Source organism: Mobula birostris, chromosome 10 (genome assembly GCF_030028105.1).
Source record: "Mobula birostris isolate sMobBir1 chromosome 10, sMobBir1.hap1, whole genome shotgun sequence".
Taxonomy (NCBI): domain Eukaryota; kingdom Metazoa; phylum Chordata; class Chondrichthyes; order Myliobatiformes; family Myliobatidae; genus Mobula; species Mobula birostris.
The window spans coordinates 114,704,732-114,719,377 of NC_092379.1; the positions used below are offsets into that span (position 1 = coordinate 114,704,732).

The window sequence follows — 14,646 nt, forward strand, 5'->3', positions numbered from 1 at the left end:
CATTGCAGGAACCAGACTCCCTTCTGAACTCTGCCTATAACTCTCACTGCCTCAATAAAGCAGAGAACATCATCGAAGGCACCCTGGGCATTCTCTCTTCCATTGGACAGAAGAAGTATAAGCCAGAAATGCATACCACCAAGCTCAAGGACAGCTTCAAACCAATGTTATAAGACCATCGAATGATTCCCTAGTACAACAAGATGGACACTTAACCTCACAATCTTCCTCATTATGATCTTTCACCCCATTGTTTACCTGCACTTCCTCCATAGCTGTTATACTTTATTGTGCATTATGTTATTGTTTTACCTTGTTTTACTTCAATGCACTGTGTAATGATTTGATCCACATTAACAGTATGCAAGACAAACCTTTTGCAGTATTATGGCAGTGTGACAAAAATAAACCAATTTTGTTTCCAGTTGTTTTCCAGGTGTGGGTGTCACACTGTTTCCAATTACCAAGTATGTCACTTGTGACTTTAACCATTGCATTGTTTGTGGTCTGGTATTGAGAAAGGTGGAAGTGAAGCTAGTTTTAGATTGCAAAGCTTTCCGGGGAAGAATGGATAAGACAAAACGTATTATCTGTAATAGAGATAGCACAGATTTGCAATAGGAATAAACTGTCAATAAAGGAACCTAGTTGATGAAACAAGAGGTTCTGCAGATGCTGGACATCTTGAACAACACCCACAAAAGGCTGGAGGAACCCCCAGGTCAAACGGCATCAGTGGAGGGGAACAAAACGCTGATGTTTCAATCTGAGACCCTTCATCAGGGTACTTGGAAAAATTGTCAATATATTTAAAAAGTCATCAGCTGATACAGCATGAGAATGCATTTGTTCTGCAGCTTACAGTGTGAAGCTGGTAGTGATCAAAAACTAGATCAAAAATTAATGCCATTTACTAATTGAAGACTTTTAGAGCCATAGAGGGATACAGCACAAACACAGATTACATTGGCGCCAGCCATCAGCCATCCATTAATAGCCATTTTTTTTAATAATACGTTTTGCTAACACTAAAAATAAATGAAGTTAACACCCCCACACTGAACCAAAATTAAAACCAAAAAAAAGTCAAGCTCTAAATAAAATTTACATGAGCACTGGGTCACTGGGTGAACTATGTACAGTGCACTGATTTGAAAGGGAGTATAGACTGTGAGACAAATGAAACATGAACAACATCCAAACTCCAGGACAGGACATGATAAAAGGATGGAAAATATTTGCAATATTGCCACATGCAATATCCAGCTGGTGAGCTTAACCAGTTTCAGGAAGCTGCAATGTGCTGTTGGTGTTTGACCACAGGCTACTTTGGAGGAGCTCTGCTATACTCACTTAAATTAAATTCAAGTTAATTATACACATGAATATGGCCTATCAAAATAGCTTTCCTCTGGGGGACTAGGTGCAAAACAGAGAACCGCACACAGCTTACAGCATGTAGCACGTATAGTTACGATAGCAGGAAAGCATACCTTCACATAAAAATAACATACCACAGGTTCCTGAGTGGCATGGCCTATAGATTGATGGTATATGGGATGTTGCCCTGATCCAGCTTGCCTTCAACTGAATGAATGCAGGAGGGCAGCCCCCATCCAGTACAGATTCCAGCGCACCCACAGGGACCTCTGCTCTCTCCAGGACTTCCTCCAGTGTCTGCTCTCCTGGGTGGCTACGACAAGCGACACAATGGCATGAGGCCTGGTCTGCACAACAACTGAGGCAACCCAGCTCCCCTGCTGTTGGTCTCACCAATGAACCAGTGAACCGGTCTTGCAATGGGGTCCAAAGTCCAACAGCATCTTGATATCCAAGACAACCATCTGCACCATTTGTTGGACCTCACACTGCCTCCGCACAACGACATTACACCACAAATCCAGGCGACAACACGGTACACAACAAATCCATCTCCATCACTATCGGCCAACTCGCTGATAGGGTAGATCGGAAGTTCCTGATGTTCTTAATATCCTGTTGTGTTTTACAATTGTGAAAAATACATAAATGACATACAATTACACCTTTGATTGGACATGGAGAGACTGTCGCGACTGTATGAGCCACCATCTTACCTAGCTTACAGCACCAAAATAGCTGCCCATCACCTCCCTCTGTTTCTCATCCTCCTTTCTGTTCTCCCATAATTCACTCTCCTCTCCATTCAGAATCCTTGTTCTTCAGCCCTTTACCTTCTTCTACTTTTGTGCTAATGGCAGCTCAAACCTATCAGGAAGGTGCATTACCGCCACCTACTGTAATGGAGTATAAAGGGAACCATGACAGGGATCAGATCTTACCTGCCAAATCCTTAATTAAAAAGCTCACCAGGGCCCTACACGGCTTAACCATCCCTGCCTCGGATACCAGAATATCCTGACCACTAGGCACCCCAGATCTACCCTATAATTGCCTAAAGAGCTAACCATGTTCAACATATTTCTGTGGCATACCATGATCACATTTTTCTCCATCTCTGGAACCTTTCAAAAAGCGCTCATCTCATTCCCTTGCTTACCAACAAATGCCAAAGTGGAGTGCAAACCCATATGTCCAAACCTCAGTCTTACCAACCACACATCGTCCCTCCTATTCCTTCCCAAAAGGCACCTCCCCTGGACAGAGGAAAACAAACTGTATTGCCCATACCTGTCTCACTCCTATCCCAGAATTTCCGCCAAATCCCAGTCCTAGCCAACCTAATACAAGACTTGGCTTCATACTTTCCTATGTTGACTATAATATCTACCTCTGACTTAGTAAATGCCTGTTTTGCTAGAATATCTGTCCCTTCATTATTCAATACACCTACATGTGCAGGTACCCAGCAAAACTGTAGTACTATACCTGTACTCTCCAGCACATATAGATTATAATACAGATCAGGTCTCCTTGAATGTTTCATTTCCAAACTCTGTAGTACATGTCTCCTGCCCCACTAGAGGCCCGAATATACTTGACTACCGTTCTGTCCCACAACCTCACTTTTGAAAATCAGACCATCAGGCCATACTCCTCCGCCCGGCTTACAAACAGAAACTGAAGTGGGAGGTCATGGTGTCAAAAGAGGACAGAGGAAAGGGATGAGATCCTCCGTGACTGCTTTGAATCTGTGGACTGGTTAGTATTCAAGGACTCGGCAGCTAACCTCGATGAGTATGCCTCAGCTGTCACGGACTTTATTTGGAAATTCATGGAGGACTGTGTGTCTCGCAAGATGATCCAGGTATTCCCTAACCGGAAACCTTGGATGAATTATGAGATCAAGTCCCTTTTAAAGGCTAGGGCTGCGGCTTTTAGGTCCGGGGATACCAGTCGCTGCACGGAATCCAGGCGTGAACTCCAGAAAGCCATTAAGGGCGCCAACAGGCAATATCAAGCCAAGTTGGAAGCACAGGCTAACCAAAGGGATGCCAGTAGACTATGGCAGAGTCTAAATGAGATCACTGGGCACAAAGAAAAGGCTGGGAATATCAATAACTGTAGCGTTTCTCTTCCTGACGAACTTAACGTATTCTACACAAGATTCGAACAGAAGGGGAGCGTCCCGCTCCCTCCGGATGAACTGGATCTGGTGGCATCAAGATTCATCGTCACCGAGGAGGACGTTAAAAGGGCCTTCCTGAAGATAAATCCAAGGACGGGTTCTCCGGGCCTGTGCAAGCAAGCTAGCTGGAGTGTTTGCTGACATCTTCAACTGCTCCTTGCTTCAGTCTAAGATCTCCTCGTGTTTTAAGAAGGCAACGATAATCCCGGTTCCGAAGAAGAGCAAGGTGGCATGCCTGAATGACTATCGACCTGTGGCTCTGTTATCAATTGCTATGAAGTGCTTCGAGCGATTGGTTATGGCACACATCAACCACAGCCTACCGGTCAACCTCGACGCTTTGCAATTCGCCTACTGGAGCAACAGGTCAACGGCAGATGCCATCTCTCTGGCCCTACATTCCTCCTTAGAACACCTGGAGAATAAAGACACATACATAAGGCTCCTTTTCATTGACTACAGCTCTGCCTTTAATACCATCATTCCAAATAAACTGATTCCTAAGCTCCGGAACCTGGGCCTTAGCACTCAGATCTGCAGCTGGATCTTCAACTTCCTCACAGACAGGACCCAGGCTGTAAAAATAGGGGACAAGGTCTCCTCTACAATCACTCTGAGCACCGGTGCCCCACAAGGCTGTGTACTCAGCCCCCTGCTGTACTTACTGTACACCCATGATTGTGTAGCCAAGTTTCCATCAACTTAAATATGTAAGTTTGCTGATGACAAGACAATTGTAGGCCGTATCTCGGGTAATGATGAGTTTGAGTACAGAGAGGAAATTAAGAAGCTGGTGGCATTGTGCGAAGACAATAACCTATCCCTCAACGTCAGCAAGATGAAGGAATTGGTTGTTGACTTCAGAAGGAGTAGCGGACCGCACGACCCAATTTACATCGGTGGTGCGCAAGTGGAACAGGTCAAAAGCTTTAAGTTCCTTGGGGTCAATATCACAAATGACCTGACTTGGTCCAGCCAAGCAGAGTTCACTGCCAAGAAGGCCCACCAGTGCCTTTACTTCCTGAGAAAACTAAAGAAATTTGGCCTGTCCCCTAAAACCCTCACTAATTTTTATTAATGCGCCGGAGAAAGCATTCATCTAGGGTGCATCACAACCTGGTATGGAAATTGTCCTGTCCAAGACTGAAAGAAGCTGCAGAAGATCGTGAACACGGCGCAGCACATCACACAAACCAATCTTCCATCCTTGGACTCACTTTACACCGCTGCTGTCGGAGCAGTGCTGCTAGGATAATCAAAGGCACGACCCACCCAGCCAACACACTTTTCGTCCCTCTTCCCTCCAGGAAAAGGTTCAGGAGCTTGAAGACTCATATGGCCAGATTTGGGAACAGCTTCTTTCCAACTGTGATAAGACTGCTGAACGAATCCTGACCCGGATCTGGGCCGTATCCTCCAAATATCCGGACCTGCCTCTCGGTTTTTTCGCACTACCTTACTTCCCATTTTTCTACTTTCTATTTATGACTTATAATTTAAATTTTTAATATTTACAAATTTTAACTATTTTTAATATTTAATATTTGTAATCCAGGGAGTGTGAAGCGCAGAATCAAATATCGCTGTAATGATTGTACATTCTAGTACCAATTGTTTGGCGACAATAAACTATAAAGTATAAAGTACCGAAGCAGGGTCTGAGCAGATCACGACTCTCTTTGGCTTAACTTGTTCAAGCCATTGCAAACAAATGATAATGGCCACAAATTCTGATGGATAGATAGACAACCCATCTGTCAGCCTTGTTCCCACCTCAACATTAAACTAGGGAATAAATATCACCCAGTTACTAACTTGGTCTTTAGAACCATCTGTGAAGATAGGCAAAAAGGAAATGTACTGGTACCGTAAATGAGTGTATAATTAATCAAATACAGTAGCACATATAAAGCATTAAGGTAAACTAACACAAAAAAATCTTAAAATAAAAATACACATACTTCAGGAAGCTTACACTAGGAAATTACAATCTACAAACTTAGTTGCTTTTTAAGGCTCAGTAGCAAGCTAATAACCTTCTTTGTGTTCATTCAGAGGATGTAGGCATCGCTGGTAATGTCAGCAATTATTATTCTTACTTGCCTCAAACGGAAGACTGCTGTCAGATGCATGGTGAATCTGGAGTTTTTATAAGACAGATCAGGTACACATGGTAAATTTTCTTTCTGGGGAGATACTATTAAATCAGACACTATTTCTAACTGTCTGGTGGTTTCACAGCTACTGCGATAGAGGCTAGCTTTTTGTTTTTGAATCAGAATCAGATCAGAATGAGGTTTAATATCACCGGCATATGTTGTGAAATTTGTTAATGTTGCAATACGTAGTAATAGAGAAAAAAACTATGAATTAGTAAAAAAAATATATTAAATAGTTAAATTAAATAATGTTATGTTAATTTTACATTAACTTAATTCATTAAATGTAAAGCTTCAAGAGTGAGGATCCTGAAGTCAGGCTGCGTCCAATTATTGCCCTACCTTGTGTCATACTACATCATTAAAACTCATTCTCATGTAAACTAAGTTTAAGATTAGAAGCGAGCAAGCACAAGCCCTATCTCTGTGGGTGGACTGATGATAATGCCTCATCTATCCTTGTCAAACAAACCTGCTCAGTAGCAATACATAGTCAGGAGAAGGAGGAGCAACCACAGGAAACTTAGCTGATCACAAAACATCATAAATTATGTGACTCAGGACACAATTGCCAGTTCAAGGGACCATTAACATTTAAAAATAACATTCTAATCCTAGAGCAAGCTTTCTTTCTTTTCATTGCTGATTTTAATCACTATTAATTTTTTAAATAGATTAGAGCCTCAGATGTTGTGCCGCTGGTGAAGACTGGTACACTCTATTACAACAGAACATTAAACTTAGAAACCAAAACTACTGGGCTATGGTCTGTCAGCATTTTGAGAATGTGTCATATATTAATGCTACTGGTTGGGTGGTAAGTCAGAATTATTAACATGATCAGATGCACCATTCAGATATCAACCATCTGAATCCAAACAGAATATTAGACATGCATCGTACACCCACTTCAAGATGCCATAGCGATGGAGCAGCTGTCCTACCTTGTCTTTTCTTTAATCTTCAAGTTTTAGCAACCATAACTTGCCATCACTATTACTATTTTAATTATATTAATTTTTTAAATAATCTTTATAATGTTGGCATTCAGCATTATAACCCTAGTTCTGTGTCCCACTTTTCAGTGAGAGAAGAGGATTGAAAAATTCTTCTTTCTATAGTTATAAATATTCTTTAAGGTGTAATATCCTCCAGTAGCATTCACAAATATGCTTTACATTATTTATTATATCAGGCATCATCATTCTACTTTGGTACTCTTGCTCAAACCCCATTCCCTTCTTACACCGAAACAAAACTGGGTCTTGGTTCACTAACATTTTGATTTGAACATTCTTGACCTCTTGGTCAATAGATATTCTTGCCTAATTTTCAATAACCTCCTCCTACTCTGCAATCTCTGACAAGCCTGTTTTACTCACATCCAGTCTTATGAGTAACCACTCCCCACCACCGCCCCCCCCCCCGCCTCCAACTAGTGGCAGGTGTGGCTTCAGACATCGGGGATCAAGGTAGAATTAGAGTCATGGGATCATACAGCATGAATGCAGGACCTTTGCTCCAACTGGCCCATGCCAACCAAGACCCCTATCTAAGACAGTCCTATCTACCCTCCCACCCCCCATGTTTGCCCTATATTCCTCTGAACCTATCTATCCACTTATCTGCTCAATTACCTTTTAAATGCTGTTAATGTAGCTGCCTCAACCACTGTCTCTGTCAGCTTATTCCATACACTCTGGGTGAAAGGTAGTCCCTTAGTTTCCCTCCTCTCACCCTAAACCTATTTCTCTACTGAAATTCTTTTCTCTCTCTCTCTCTCCCTCTTCCTCTCTCTCCCTCTCCCTCTCTCTCTCTCTCTCTCTCTCTCTCAGATTTATACTTCCTGTAGCAGTTCACAGCATTAGAGGTGCTCTAGGTTTATGATTTCAGACATCCCACCTCTCCCGGAAGTTCCGGGAGTCTCCCGCATATTAATAGTGGTTCCCTGATGCCCGCAAATTATATACAATATCACGGAAATCAATTTTTTTGAGAGTGAGCGAGCGAGAGAAAGCAAGAGAAAGCGCGAGAGTGACCACGAGAGAGAGCACGTGTAAGAGAGTGTGAGAGCAAGCAAGCTAGAGCACGCGAGCAAGAGAGAAAGCAAGCGAGAGCGCGAGAGCAACCACGAGACAGAGAGAGAGCGCAAGCGAAAGCGCGCCATGGCAGTGTTCCAAAAAAAGAAAATATAAAACGTACACCACCCCAGACTACACTAAAGTGTACCCCTGCCTAATAGGGGTCAAAAATAATGACAGTGTTGCTCGCTGCACTGTTTGCAACAGTGACTTTTCTATTGCCCATGGTGGGTTAAGACTGTAAAAGACATGTTGAGATGAGTTTAACAGGTGTCATTCGTTCATTAGTATAGCTAACATTATTTAAACTAGCTGGCTAGCTGCTAAGGAGCTACTCTATTGCAAACATCCCACCTCTCCCGGAAGTTCGGGGAGTCTCCCGCAAATTGATGGTGCTACCTCCCTGAAGTGAGCTTTTGCAGGGTGGGATGTCTGTAATTTAATGGATAAAGGGGTAATGTTTGCACTAAAGAAGAAGGCATAACCAAAGATCACGATCATTAAATAGTCAGAAGGAAATAATTAGACCAGTAATTAGTTAATTTGTTCATAATTTTCACATGTACTGGGGTACAGTGAAAAATTTCTCTTGCATACTGTCCATACAACTTAATTCATTACAAACTGCATTGAGATGGTACAAGGTAAAATCAATTACAAAATGCAGAATAAAATATAATAGTTACAGAGAAAATGCAATGCAGATAAATAAGCTGCAAGGCCATAGCAAGGTAAACCGCGATGTCAAGAATTTATCAAGATATACTCGGGGACTGTTAAGTAGTCTTATTTTAGTTCTTCTGGTAAGCTGAATCTTAAAATATTAGGGGGCTGTTCAAAAGTCCTAATAATGGTTCTTCGGTAAATGGCAGCGTGCTCGGTCGCTATGGCCTCTCCAAGTCCAAACAAAAGTGGAGTTGTTCGGCCATATGTCTTCTATGTGATCGCAAGACACTGATGGATTTTGAGAGCATCAAGTGTTACACGTGTGTTTCAATGGTGAGTTGCTCAATAGAGGTGGTGCTGGGCTGGTTCCGTGCTGTGTAGCTGCCTGCTACAGCAACCCTAAGAAGGAAGGCGTATGAGGCAGTGCACAGTGTGCACGGTCCAGCAAAACGCATTAATGATTGTCTTGGACATTTTTCTTGTTTCTGCAAGACCCTGTTGGAAATCGGTAATGTAGACTACTGCAAGTCTGCTTCACTGGTTTATTGTGAGACCTATGGTGGGAAAGCTGTAAGGCCTCAGTTGTTGTGCGGACCAGGCCCTTCTGTCATTGTGTTACCTGTTGTAGGCACCCAGGGAAGGAGATGCCAGAGCCAGTGCCAGTTTAGCTGTTACCTTTATTTAAGTATAATCATTGATTTCTGATAAAAGATTACACATCTGAAATACCAATGCATGACTCTTCACTTTCTAGGTTTTAACTGATCAGATTATCTCTCCCATATACTCTTTTAACAAGATAATCTTCAACATAACAGAACAATCAGCTAAGGAAAGGGAAGAACAGGGAAATCACATTTCCTGATATGGTAGGTTTGGATTTAATCTGTATTGTATACTGAATAACTTCGATCAAAACAGGATATTCCTTTCATCCATCAGAGCAAAACTAATGTGAAAACATTGACTTGACTGCTCACTCAGTTCCATTTAAGGGGAACATCGACTCATACGATGAGAGGCCTGCATCGGGCATTTTCATGCCTTACAAAGCACAGATTGGAAGTCTGTGTGGGGCGCCACTCCCCGCACAGACTCTAGAGCAACGTGTGATTAAGTGCCTTGCTCAAGGACACAAGCATGCTGCCACAGCTGAGGCTCAAACTAGCAACCTCGAGATCACTAGACGAACGCCTTAACCACTTGGCCATGTGCCCAACCGCTTGGTCCATTTAAACCATCCAATAATTCCAGGTAGACTTCATCCACATTGCAGCAGTTAAGATTTCTTCCTATTACTCTTACTAAACAGCAATATGGAAGAACTTTTAAATGCCGCAATGTGGATGAAATATAGAACATCATGATTTACTGATCGTGAACATTTCATCAACAGAAATGGCCGACACAACAATGTATCAGAGTGAAAACACATTGTACACAATATTCTTATGTGCGATCTCCTTTAAAAGGTTTAAAATCCTATTATAATATACTACTATCCATGCATATTAATTTATTTCATCAATTAACTATTTATTCCATCAAAAAATTATTTAAAATATGTATTAAAAAACAGCCAGTGGCAATAAATTCAATTAAGCATCAGCCTCTCCCTTTTCTGATCCTTTCAACTACAACACTAAAATATAAACCAAGCTTAACAACTGTTTGGCATGTGCTGTGATATTAAGTCCAAAAACTAACTTCTCCAAAGGACTTCACATATGACAAATCTCACATCCTGCATTAGTGTTGTTTTGCTATTACACAACCATTAATACACTATGTCACATCCACTTCCAAACATGAATTGTAGACTCCAAACTTAACATCGACGAATGGTCTACCAATTACTGCAGAAATTATAACTACAGACTATTTACAAAATGTTTTCAAAAATCGCTAAGAATTTATAAAAACAGTATCAGAAAATGGTGCTCATACTCAGCAGCTCAGACAGCATCTGTGAAGAAAGAAACAGATTGACAACCTTACAACATTTAGTTTCTAAATTAGATTTTTCTGAATATTTTCCTACCTTCAAGCCCATGGTGTGACTTTGCCCACCACTGCCTATGGATCTTTCCCTTTCTTTGCTGTCCATATCAAAACAAACAAGTCATCGCCCCTGCCATCCTTCTCTGGATGGCATCTGGCCGCCAAGGTTCCTGGTTGCTCCTGCTGCAACTTTGCAACAAAGAACTAAGTGAATGTGTGTGCATCCAAACCTAAGGGGTGGGATCTTCATACTCTTTGGATTGACTCCACATTACAATAAAATTCTCCTTCAAGCCACCCACCTCAGTAAAAGCCTGATTCAGAAAAGATTGTCTGAGGCAGGAAATCACAAATACAAGAAATTCTTCAGATGCAGGAAATCCAAAGCAACACATGTGTCTGAGGTAGGGTGGTTTTCATAATTTGCATTACAAGGCTTTCTATCATTTCCATCCACAGGTTCAAGCCTTTGGCAAGATGTGACCAGCCAGTTTCCCAACGGAAGTGTGCGTACTATTCATGTGTTTCAGTGCAAAGAAGAAGACCACTCCACCGTTGCAAACTCCATCAGCATGGTCTTCACTTGCCCCTCAAGGCTACACCATGAGTGACACTGTTTCACATTCATTATTGCCTGCCTCGTCCAAATTCATGGCCATTCTGCATGTTTCCTTTGATGTCAGATCGAATCAATCAGTTTTGCCTACTGGATATTCTCACGTGAATGCCCACACATTAAATGAACCCACAGTACATAGTATAAAATGCACAAGTTGCATCTTTTAGATAATGCTTTTAATCTGACTACATATTTACACATGATTTCCCCAGTTTGCAGGTTCCATGAAAAAAGTGTGGAACTTACAAACATCTCTGAAAGGCATTGGGTTCAGATACCCCTTCAAAGCTGCTACAATATCCTCACAAAGGAGTCTTGTCAGTAGCCAATGGTGTTATAAAACTCAATAAGTGTACATCTCCAGCTGTACCACTAGCTGTAATATTGCTTTCTTCTTTTCACATACAAGTACATTAGATAGTTCTTTGTCCTCTCTGGGACTTTTTCCAACTGACCTTTCATGCACTTCCACTTCAACAACATATCTGACAACTCCACCATCTACCATCATCACCAATCTGCTCTATTTTCCCTTGTTACTCTCCTGCTTTTTCTTTAGTAGTGACACACCAAACTCATCACCAATGTAGGCTCTTCTCTATATTGCTCAACACTGTAGGGCAAGTATGCAGCATGCAGCTTCTAATCAAATATCCTTTATTGATGCTGAACAATAGGAGTGACTGACTCAACAATATATCATATGGGGTACAACACTGGACATAGTGCAAGGCAAGCAGCACCAGTGAATGTCATCATCAGTATGGAATGCTGTACTTCAGTCACAATTTGAAATGATTTGCTTCTATTCGGTTATCAAACCCACCATCATTAAAAAGGTTTTCTTTCAAGTAAATTTGTCAACCAAGTATCTGTGACAACATTCCTATTATTTCTTAGAATTTCTTCTGCTGAGCTACTCTGTACGATGACCACACTCAGCGAAAAGCATTATCAAGGATGCATTTCACCCTAACCATGGACTTTTTACTCTCTTCCCATCTGGTAGGCACTACAGGAGCCTCTGCTCCCGCACCAGCAGGCACAGGAAGAGCTTCTTCCCTGAGGCTGTGACACTCTGTGAACCTCTCATCACAGCGCTAAGCAGTATTGCATCCATATTGTACTGTCTCAGTACTTCTATATTTGTGTGCTGTAGCACTTTTTTTATTCGCAGTTATTTTGTAAATAACACTACTCTTTGCATTTCTGGTCAGATGCTAAATGCATTTCATTGGCTTTGTATCGGTACTCGGCACAATGACAATAAAGCTGAATCTAATTTAATCTAATCAACACGAGTAACTCTGCAGCAATAAAAAGAGATTTCTTTTCCTGCAGGTGTGGCCTGACCTGCTGAGTATTTCCAGCAAAATAAAAAAGACGGAATAAATGATTTCCTGCATGTCAATTTTGTTTCCACATAAACAAGAGCTATAACGAGTAAGAAAAAAATCAAGATTAGTTAGATTAGATAGAGTATATACTTAGACAGACAAGTTAAATGTCACAATATTATTGGAAATGTCTACTCTCCAAACATGCAACATACTTGTGAATGAGAAGCCACTGGCAACCTTGGTATGGTACTATTTCAGTATCAGGTTATTTAAAGACTACAGTTTCTCTTTACAGCTTCATATGAAAAAAATACAGCATTAATAAGATAAGTACATTATTTAACAGTAGTCAATCATTTGGCTGAATTAATGTTAATAAAATAAATTGCAGCACACATGATTAAATAGTTTATGCATTCTGTTATTTCAGCACTGGAAAGTTATTCAAAGCACGTTCACTTACTGCTTGATGTTATTGAATGTGATGAAGGTGTTTAACACACAAGAACTAACAATTAATGATGAACTGCTGCCTTTCAATGCCCACATCCTGATTTCAATGCTAACCTCCAGTGCTGTTTGCATACTCTCCCTGTGACTGCATGGGTTTCCTCCAGGTGCTCTGGTTTCCTCACATGTCCCAAAGATGTAAATTGCCCTGAGTGTGAAGGAAGAATCTGCTGATGAGAATATGGGAAAAATAAAAATGATACTAGCATAGAATTACTGCGAATAGATGGTTGATGGTCAGCGTGAGTTTGGAAGGCCTGTTTCCTTGTTGTATGACTCAATCACTCTGTAACTAGAACTCCTTCCCTGACTGTTGTCCAATTGCTTCTGATGGGAACATGTATCACCAGATTCCTGCTCTTCTGATGCTCTACAAAAATGACTCACCCTGGCAAAGCTGTGTGCAGTTTGGCACAGGAGGTCTAACAATGTCCAAAAGAAAGAAGTAAATAAACAAGAAAATATAGAAATACTCAGGAAGTCAGAATCCTATTCAGCACTCTTTTCTATTTTTATTTAGAGAGGCCCTTCTGGCCCAACAAACACACACCTCCGATTACATCCATGTGACCAATTAACTTACTAACCCATACGTCTTTGGAATGTGGGAGGAAACCCAATCAAGTACGGGGAGAATGTACAAACTCCTTATAGGCAGGGGTGGGAATTGGACCCAGGCTGTTGGCATTGTAATAGTGTAACATTAACTACCATGCCACCACGTCTCTTGAGATTTTAGAGAAAGCAGTAAGAAACAGCTGATGGAAAGGCAATTAATATCAACTTTTCAAACAATCAGTCAACTCTCCAACAATTATGGAGCTTTTGGTATTAACGTGGGCAATGGTATTAACATTAACATTAACTTAACCCTGTTCAGAGTATTCAAAATCTGCTGTTTCACATTATCAACTTATTTGCTTTGAACTATAATAAAAGTATTAATAACATTGGTAGTTCTCATCTATAGTAGATGACGAAGTGGGGAAGAGATCATTCAGTGCCAGAAAGACACCTTAAAACAAAAACAGAAGAGCAGAACCTGGACGCACTACACCCACTCAATCTGCTTTGCCATTTAATAATATCAGGCCTGAACTTCTACAACCTTCCCACATTTCTCTTGTTTATCCAGGTCCTAGGATTCATAGTATCCAAAAGCCTGTTTTGGATATGTTTAGCTTATTATGCCTAAAATTCCGGAAAAGAGAATTCCCAAATTTCAAAATCCTGACTGCACTCTTATCCTAAAACCATAAACTTGATTGTTGATTCAGGTTTATTGGTTGTTAAGTTCCTCTAAAATGCTAACCTTTATTTCAACTTCCTTGTACAAACCGAGAATTCTGCATTAATTCCTATCTTTCTGAAGTAATTGATCCTGGACAGGATGACAATGTAGGCTTTGTAATCATTGTTTGGAATGAGGAAGGGCTGATATTCCACCATATTGGTTGAAAACTGTCTCTGTGACAATGGGTGAAGGCATATTCAGATTGTTCAAAAGTGTTTACTATAAATAGCTCACTGACACTCTCTTGGACATATTTTACAAATGAAGCACTGTTACTTGGGTAAAGTATTACTCTTTGGTAATACCAGCTCTTGTAGAATCATTCCACAGTAGAAATCAGGCAGCACATGTTTCTTATTTGCAATGTGTTTGAATGGAAGGTTAAAATCGATCACTGTATATGATCAA

At 40.9% G+C, this 14,646-nt stretch overlaps 1 long non-coding RNA gene across 1 annotated transcript in view; it reads right to left on the reverse strand.

Moving 5' to 3' along the window:
* Positions 1 to 5,748, reverse strand: part of LOC140204577 (uncharacterized) — a 107,569-nt gene extending 101,821 nt beyond the window's left edge. The window contains exon 1 of the long non-coding RNA XR_011887674.1: positions 5,672 to 5,748. This is a non-coding gene — a long non-coding RNA (uncharacterized lncRNA). The remainder of the gene's footprint in view (positions 1 to 5,671) is intronic.
* Between the last annotated feature and the right edge of the window lie 8,898 nt (positions 5,749 to 14,646).